This window comes from Platichthys flesus, chromosome 18, assembly GCF_949316205.1.
Source record: "Platichthys flesus chromosome 18, fPlaFle2.1, whole genome shotgun sequence".
NCBI classification, from domain to species: Eukaryota; Metazoa; Chordata; class Actinopteri; order Pleuronectiformes; family Pleuronectidae; genus Platichthys; species Platichthys flesus.
Window position 1 is genome coordinate 5305498 of NC_084962.1, and position 9205 is coordinate 5314702.

The window sequence follows — 9205 nt, forward strand, 5'->3', positions numbered from 1 at the left end:
TGCCTCACAGTCTTTAAACGATAATCGATAACATCCAATGTGGACAGACAATATATATGATACATACAGTATAGCGGACATAATGTAAATTCCCATATTACAGGACCTTTTCCCATGTAACCATACTTTGGTAGGTAAAGTGAACTTTAGTTAGTGGTCAGCTTTTTTTTATTTATAATGAGATTACTTTAATTCCGGATATGAAATAAAAGATGTGTCCACATTCTAAAGATAAGGTGGAATCATACATTATTCGGAATATCTGGTTTAAAAGAAAATCTATTTCCTGTGATTTCTTGCTAAGATGGCTCCAGCGCTCTTTGTGTCTCAGTTTCCCAAAGACCCAGGAGCTGTAAACACAGTAGCAGTGGTATAGAAATGCTGTGTCTAGTGAAACAATGGCCACTTTGTACAGCTCCTGGTTTAAATCTATTATTGATGACAGAGTCAAGTTCCACACCAGCCTGACTGACTGTATGTGAGACAAAAGGGCTGAATCATGTGTGTGTAAGTGTGTGTGTAAGTATGTTTATTTGTTTTGAATGTTTGGTACCTGTGCAGGTTTACTGAGCTGGCATGTCTGCGTGTGTGTGTGTGTGTGTGTGTGTGTGTGTGTGTGTGTGTGTGTGTGTGTGTGTGTGTGTGTGTGTGTGTGTGTGTGTGTGTGTGTGTGTGTGTGTGTGTGTGTGTGTGTGTGTGTGTGTGTGTGTGTGTGTGTGTGTGTGTGTGTGTGTGTGTGTGTGTGTGTGTGTGTGTGTGTGTGTGTGTGTGTTTGTGTGTGTGCGTGTGTGCGTGTGTGTGTTGCAGTGATTCATCATTCATTAGTGCAGCCCTGGCAGTGCCATAGATCTCTTTAGCTTTCCAAGCTATGGATTCCAATTTGCTGCAAGCCTGGGACTTTTATTATGAGGATATTGATTTGAATTTCATAGTGAGCTTAATAATGCTGGGTGGTGAACAGAGGATTTGGTCTTGGCTCAGATAAACAGACCAATTCCTGAGAAAGGGGACACAAAACAGACACAATAAATATCTAACTAGACGGATTACAGCTGCAGCATTTTACTGACTACACTTCCTTCGTAAAAAAGGAATTTCAAAAGACAGATTGTAAAAGACGACATTACACCTTATCGCTATGTTGTGTAGAGACACTTGTGTTCTCTAACAGAATGGGAATCAAACCCACAGCAATGTAGATTGTTTTACAGGATCACCACAATTCAGGCTGTGACTTTAAAACAGATTCCAGCATCAGGAAAATGCTGATGCGATATTGTTTTTTTCCTTTAAGAGATACATTAGCTCTACAGAGTTTGTCCTCATCTGTGAAACTCTAATTGTAGAAACAGAAGTTTCCTCTGCTCTAAATACAGCTCATTAGTGTCGCTGACAGTTAGAAGTGCCGCTAACCACAGCACTTTCTGCCCTCGCTTTTTCTTCAGCTTTCAGTGATACATTAACATTTGGAGAAAAGAAACTAACACCTGGTAAAAATATTTAACTTCAAGACGTAGACAGTTGCATGACAATATTTTATTTTACTGAAGAAACAACTATATCATTGATTTCAGATGTGAAGAGTCAAAACTAAACGTTTTTTTCTTCTTCTCTCCTGATGGGTTGTAATAACTCTTTATGCATAATTTAAAGCTGCACTAGACAATATATTTATGCTATATAATACTACTGTATTATTTTTTTTCTTTGAGTGACAAATCACAAAGTATTATCACTGGACTTTGTAGTGCCCCCAGCTCTACTGAGCATTTTAGCATCTTCAGCCCATAACTTTAAATGTTTCCTGTGGACCTTCCATCGATATGTCTACTTCTGCCTTTTCTTCCCTCGCACATTGCGGCATATCTTTGCTCTTTACTGCCATCTGCTGATCAGTGGAGTAGTGCATTATGTCATTCAATATGAAAATATAACAATGTCAAGTTCTTTAATGTTTTCATCATCAGTTTCCCCCTATGTCTGATTCGTTAGTTAGTTAGTTAGATAGATAGTTAGATAGTTAGTTAGTTAGTTAGTTGTAACATAGTGGAGGACTTAGCAGCAGATACAAAGTCTTATTTAATTTTTTTAATGATCTGTCACTTGTTTTAAATAAATTAACAGCACGAATGTCTCTTGAGTCTTGATCTCTTAAATGTTGTGTATAAATATATAATTATTGACCAATGATTGATGATTGTTGAAATGCTCCCACAGGCTGCAGCATGTCCACAGTTTGTTAAAAGTTGAAATGCGTTTGTCTTCTGTCTTTGCGTCCAGCTCTGTTCCATACTGCAGTATCATCTGTGCCCTCCCCAAACTGTCTCCTTTACTCCTTCAGAAAAAAGAAAAAGAAAAGAGAGATGGACTCTTGCTCTTTTTTCTTCTCTCTCTCTCTCTCGCTTACACACGCTCCCTGTTGATTGAGGCCTCCTCTGTGGCCAATCTCTCAGCAGTGGTCGGACTCCTGCGCAACAGGGACATTTTAATCAAACTCCGAGCAGGAAACACAGTCATAAAATATGAATGTTGTATAAGCAATCATCAGCAGGGCTTTCTGATAAGCCTATAAATAATACAAATGAAAGTTATGTAAACGGATAGGGTGACAAGAGGAGAAAAAAAACATTTTGGAAATCCCTCTGCCACTCATGCATCACCACATGACCAATTTATACCTGTTAATATAAATCATATTGTTTGCTTAAATCTCTAAAAGGTTTTTTTGTCATATGAGCATTTATTTTGTATTGCAGTAGCGAGTAAATCTTTGATAATGAATACATTGTTTTAGAGAACATCCCTTCATGCTTCTGCGATGCCTCTATCTCAAGTATCAAGGGGGCTAATGGAGGAGTCTGAGGAGTTTTGGTCACTTGTGATTATGTTTCTCATTAGCATTATTTCCCTTAAAGCTCTGCACATCACATTTATCATTCTTACTGTTTTCCCTCACCACTTTCTCTCACTGCATGGTAATGATGCTGCATCGAGTTCGCCGCAGCCAGAAGAAGCGGAAAAAACGCAGAGAGAAAACAATTAATGGCACACCAAACACCCTGAGGGTTCATACGTTCCTGATCGTATCGTGCACGCCTTGTAAAGACACAAATATACTGCCGGGTACGACAACAGTTGCAGTGGGTTATGGGTTTGTTCCCTGGCAGCCTGTGATGGATAAAGAGGAGTTAAAGTTGAGCAGCACAAGATGCGGAGGATGTAAAGTGACTCCAAACGAGGTTCCGCATGGGGGGTTATTGTAGGTCAGGAGAGAAGCTGTGTCTGGCCAAGTCAGACACAATAGAAGACAAGGAGAGATTTGGCTCGACTCGGACGCATGGATCTGTGCGTGGGTGTGTACAGCAGAGGGATACACCAAAGGGTAGAGGTGTTTTCTGAAAAATGTGCCAGTTATTGCAGTGACTGGAAGTATCAAGCATGCAGGAGATGTCAGACAGTGGGGACCTTATTTTTGAAATGTAGGACATGTGCAGAGGAAGAGGGGGCAGTGGTGTGCGTAGCGGCTTGAGGGGGAGGAGGCTTGGATGCAGAGGTGAAAAAAAGGAAAACGCAGGGTGTTCTCCAAAAGCTGGGCAGCCACTGCAGAGCCTGTGGCTGAGATTTTATTTGTCAGAGTTTTGCTATGCTGCTGCTGCACCACTGAATCGATGAGGGGAGAGGGGAGGAGAGAGGAGGAAGGGGAGGAGGGTCGGCCCGATCAGGGTTGTTTCACCGCAGTGGAGGCCCATCTGCGTCTCTCTCTCTCCTGCTGTCGTTCTTCCCAAAGTCTCATCTGTCCGTCTTTGCTTGTCTCACACTGTTTTCTGTTCTTCTACTGTCCCCCCGGGAGAAACAATAGAACAGTCTCATAAAAACATGTTCAAGTGATGCCACCTTTCGTTGTTTGTTGTAATTACGACAGGAACAAAGTAAGAAGTCAAGAAAACATCAGACTTTAACAAGGTTTGTTTCCCCTTCCCTACAGACAGTTGTCCATGCCCCCTTTTCAATCTTAAACTTAGGAACCATGACGATGATGATCTCCTAACAAAGTTATTATTTTAACCGTAGACTGAATACAAAGATGGATGTCACAACAGCCTCCAGGAGTGAAGCCAAACCATCATGATCACTCTCCCGGAGGCTGGCTGCAGTATAATTCAGAAATCCTTTCTCCTCCATGTTAGGGATGGGACATGGCACAAAAAGGTCAAGCATACGATATGTTTTTCTCAGAGATGAATTTTGTCACCTGAGGTAGTTCTTATCACACTGTTTGTTCAAAGACCTATTTTTCTGGTTCGTTTGTTTTTAGTTAGTTATTTGATGTGATAAAAACAGGGTGAAAGATCATGATTGACAGCGCAGACTGGTGATTAGTCAGAGTGTGTGTATCAGCAGGACCTTGATGCTTTAGACTACAACACAATCCCTACTGCACGCACTCATTTGACTCCCACAGACATAAAAAGCACAAGAAGGTGGCCAATGTAGCTGGGAGATATTAGCTTCCTTTTTTCTTTACAATGGTGAGAGAAGAGAAGTGTCATTCATCTTTTTATAAAGATCTAGGGTTTAAATCGAAACCTTTTTACATCAACCTAGCCAAGTTGTTTTTGTGACAATACCAAGCCAAACCTTACTATTGTGTTCACATCATCCAACAGATGTATCAATTACAGATGTAAAATGGCTTTGGAAAAAAGAAAAAAGTTTGATTCTAGCTGATAGATGTGTTGTTCTGAAGGGCATTCACAAACATTACAAACATTTGTATGACACATGTGGAGTGAGTGTGTTGTATTGATGATGAACCACTGTCACAATGTGTGGTAGGTCTGCACTGTGAAATCAGAGGGTTCAAAAGCAACATTCACATCTTACCTCTCTGAGTAGACTTTAAAATTGTATTTTAGCAAATGTTAAAATGTTACCATTGATGAAATATATTATTTTACATGATTATGTCATCTTTTGACATCTAATGTACTGCGGTATAAAAATAATAGTTTGTTACTGTATAGGAGATTATACTGTATATCTTCAGTCAGACCCAGACAAGCTTCAGCTTTTCAGTATTTGTGCTAAGCTAAGCTAACTAGCTGGCTAACACATCATAGTTACTGTACAGATATGAGTGTGGTAATGTATTTTGTATATTTCCAAAAGTGTTGAGCTAATTTTTACAGAAATGATGCTCGGTCACAGCTTCACTTTAGTGGAATGGCTGTTCCTTGAAAAATAGGTCAACACACTGATAAGAGAAGAAGACACTGATATCAGATCAATACTCAGTATCGGCTTGTACCCTGATCTTGGAATCAGTATTATAATGTAATCACATTACTGAGTGGCTACTTTCAGAGCTGAAGGTTTGCAGCAGGTCACACCCACTGCCCATGTGGGTCGCTATTTGCAGCCCCGCTAACGATGAATAATCATTATGCTCTTAGTATGAACCACAGTGTCTCATTACTGATTCATCACGAATAACATGTTTGTGTGAATCGTGACTGACAGTTCATCAGAGGTCAGTTTGAAGAATGTGACAGTGTTTTTCTCATATGATCCATGTGTTTCAAATCCATCTAATGTTGTGCCTGTGTTAGTGGGACGCGCATGATGTGTTTTCGGTTGTGTGTCCAGCTTGAGCTGTGCTTTGTTCAGAGGCAATTAATTCACTTGTTTACAGAAGGCTTTAATAGTTGTGGTTTGTTTGCGTGTCTGTGTTTCAGTGTGCGTGGTTTTGCACGACACCGAGAGAGGGAGAGAGACATAGAGTAAATTAGGACAAAAGAGAGCGAGAGGGAAGCTGATAGAAGGGAGCAGGAAACCAGACCAAACATGGGCACAGGTGACGCACAGAGGATACCCAGTTTCCATAGCAACAGGCAGGTGCAAGACACTGGGAGCTAATCTACCATTCGATCTGCTGAGGTGAAACATTTGCATGCACATCGCCGCGTGAGTAGCCTTTTTCCTAACTCACACACACACACACACACACATACAGAAAATGTACACAGACACAGCGTAATTCTTCGAGGTAAATACACAGCAAGAACCCAGCTGAGAGAAATGATGAAAAGAAGACAGGAGTAGAGCATGTGCCATAACAAACACGCGTACTGTCTGAACATGTTGGCAGCGATTGAGAATATGACACTGCCCAACCAGGAGCCTGACCTTGATGACCCCACATACTCATACTGAGAGGCACCTGACGCACTGAAGCTACCCGGGGAGGAGGATGAAAGAGGGCTGACATAAAGGGGAGAGGAGGAGAAGGATGAGGCAGAGAGTGAGAGCGAGAATGAAGGGGTAGGGGAGCAGGGGGAAAGCAGTGTTGATCCGTCCCTGGGGGGTTGTGAGACGTGATCAAGAGGTGGGAGACGAGCGGGGGGGGGGGGGGGGGTTGGGTAGTGTGTGTTGAGGAGGAACAGAAAGAAAAAGAAAGCACTTAGATGATGAGGGGAGGAGGTGAGAGAGTTGAGGTAGAAAGGAGGAAAAGTTAAGGGATGTGAATAGCTCTTTAGACATCTGAAGCATCAGCTATTTGGTTGGAAAAGAAAGAGACATTTATCTTACCAGCCTCCAATATGTCAACATTTCTCCTTATTTTGGTCTGAATCAGACTAAGGTCCTATGATTTGCACAACGTATTGTCCCTGTTTAGCTCTCCTAAAGGTGGGTTGAAAAAACAGTCATCAGCGGCCAGGGGCAAGAACCAATAGCTTTAAATATCACAATCCAGGCACACACTAGGAAAGTCGTACCTGGAAGGCATTCAGAGCTACACTCATTAGGATAGACAGAAAATAGTTGGGGAAGTTAAGAATAAAAGGTATACTTCAAACCCTGTAAATACTTTCACCTCAACACTCCTTGTGAAACACTTTCAGCTTCAAAATGTTTCAGAAATTGTTAGACACAGACCCAAGAATTCACTTTATACATATAAAGTGAATATATGTATAGGCTCGCTAATCCAAAGTCATACTGACCCTTTAAAAATGTGAATCCTTGCTGGCAAGTCAGTTGCATTTAATGACTGTATAGCATCTAATCTGAGCTAAATACTAACTTCAGACTGATAACATTATGCTGTTTACCAAGTAACATTTACTATGTGACCTGTCTAAGTTAAAGTTGAATTTTAAATGCTTACCAAATCTGGAATCTTTCTGCTTGTTATGTAATTTGGAAAATCCGATGCTCTCATTTCTAAACCACAAATCAGAGACAGGCGAGTCTGCAGGAACTTAACAAAGGCAATGACACGAAACAAACCACCATTAACATCAAACTGTCTATTCTCCCTTTGCCAACAACAGCATCACAACACACACAACTAAGAGAGGAATAGTTACAGTAATGTTTACACTCTGTAGGGGAGCTCTCTGTGATGATGCAGTCAGGCTACCGTTAGCTTGTTTCCTAAGCCTACGGGTTATCAGTGTTGTATTTTGAAAAGTGTGAAGTACAAAGGCAGTTGTGTCAGCGATGAAATAGTCACGCTAACTTAAGCTTATTTCAATTTTAACTGTTACTGGTGGTTTTTGCATTTGCTTCATTGCTGAAAATGTTATTGTGAAATGAGTCTCAGGGCAGTCTCCATATCAGGTTTGCTGGTTGCTTTGGATACCATCTGGCATGAGGGGCTTTGGAGACAGTTTGTAGCTCAGCAGAAAGTGGAGGAGGTTTGGGAAATTGTATTCGTTCAATTTCTCTTTGTCTCGAGTGTGGTTAGCAGCTTTTAGACTTCCCCTGTTGTGTCCTCTGTGGTAACATTTATTCGTCCCAAACACATGCACAGACATGCAAAGGCACACTCATGCAGGTAGGGAAATTTAATCTCTGCTTTTTACCCATCTGGTGCAGGACACACAGAGCAGTGAGCGACCATGTACGGCGCTCGGGGAGCAGATGTTGGGGGAGTAAGGTGCCTTGCTCAGGGGCACTAGATAGGGTAGGGAGACTCTTGGATTTTTGGACAGATCAATCCAGGTTCGTCTTATGTTGTCTCTCCGTGGAGTCGAACCAGAGACGAACCAGAGACCATCTCTGCCCATAGTCCAAGTTTCTGCCACTAGACCACCGCCTCTCCAACATTATGTTTTTATTATTATTATGTCATTTTGTTTGAAGATATGGACATGTAATTGCTGTGAAATATATTGTATAATAAATTCATCTCACAGTGACTAGACTACCAGAAATGTCTTCATGATGGGTTATTTGGGCTTGATTGCTTGAATCTGGGAAAGGTGTCAAGGAATTGGGGAGTAAAGTAGGATAGTAAGGCCGGGCTAAGGAAAGCAGATAGGACAGTTGAAAGATGAGAAGAAATGCATTTGTTGGTGTAAAATTTGATTGCATTTCATTTGTACCATGTGCAACTGCCTCTACTTCCCACATAAACACTGAGAGATGTCTTATTTTCCCAAGAACGATACTGTAACTCATTGCATTTTTCTGCTCACTGGGCATTTCAATGCAGCAAGGCAATCTCAGCTGTTCAAACAGTTCCACACACACACACAGTTAATGTGCAATTTAATATACGCAGATATGCACATATGGGAGACGGAGAGTACACACATTTTGAATTCAGTCAGCAGCAGTGTGCCACTTCCTGTGAGCAAGCCAGGAGGGACGTTAGATTCTGGGCCAGTGCACCACAGCAACTTCTGTTCTGCTTGTTTCCTCTTCCTCTGCTGAATGGTAACATTACCTGTGTCACCTTACCTTATCTTATGTTACTTTATGTGACACTACCTGGGGCTCGTGTAAGATTAAGATACTTAATTACTGGGATGACCCATGTGATGCTCTGTTTTCCTGCTCTGTCCGGCTGCTTCGCCCTCCTCTGCCCCGTGCCACTCTGTTCTCTGCTGTTTACACACAAACCTCAGCTGTTGATTCACAGATACTGCATCCCACCTGAAGTCTGTTCTAGAGAGGAGAAGAGAGGGTGTTTGAACCAAAATGGAGATGAAAACATGGTGGGTAGAGTAAGTAAGTGCAAAGCCAACATACAAAAGAAAAATAGAAATGCCAAGGACAGAAAATAAATAGGGCAGTGAGGTGTAGAGCTGCAGGTCGATGTGGATCGATACTGCCTCTGACAACCATCCTCGCCATCGGATACAAGACCTTCAGTCCCACACTTATCAATGTCGCCACTCACTCCCGATCTATCAAT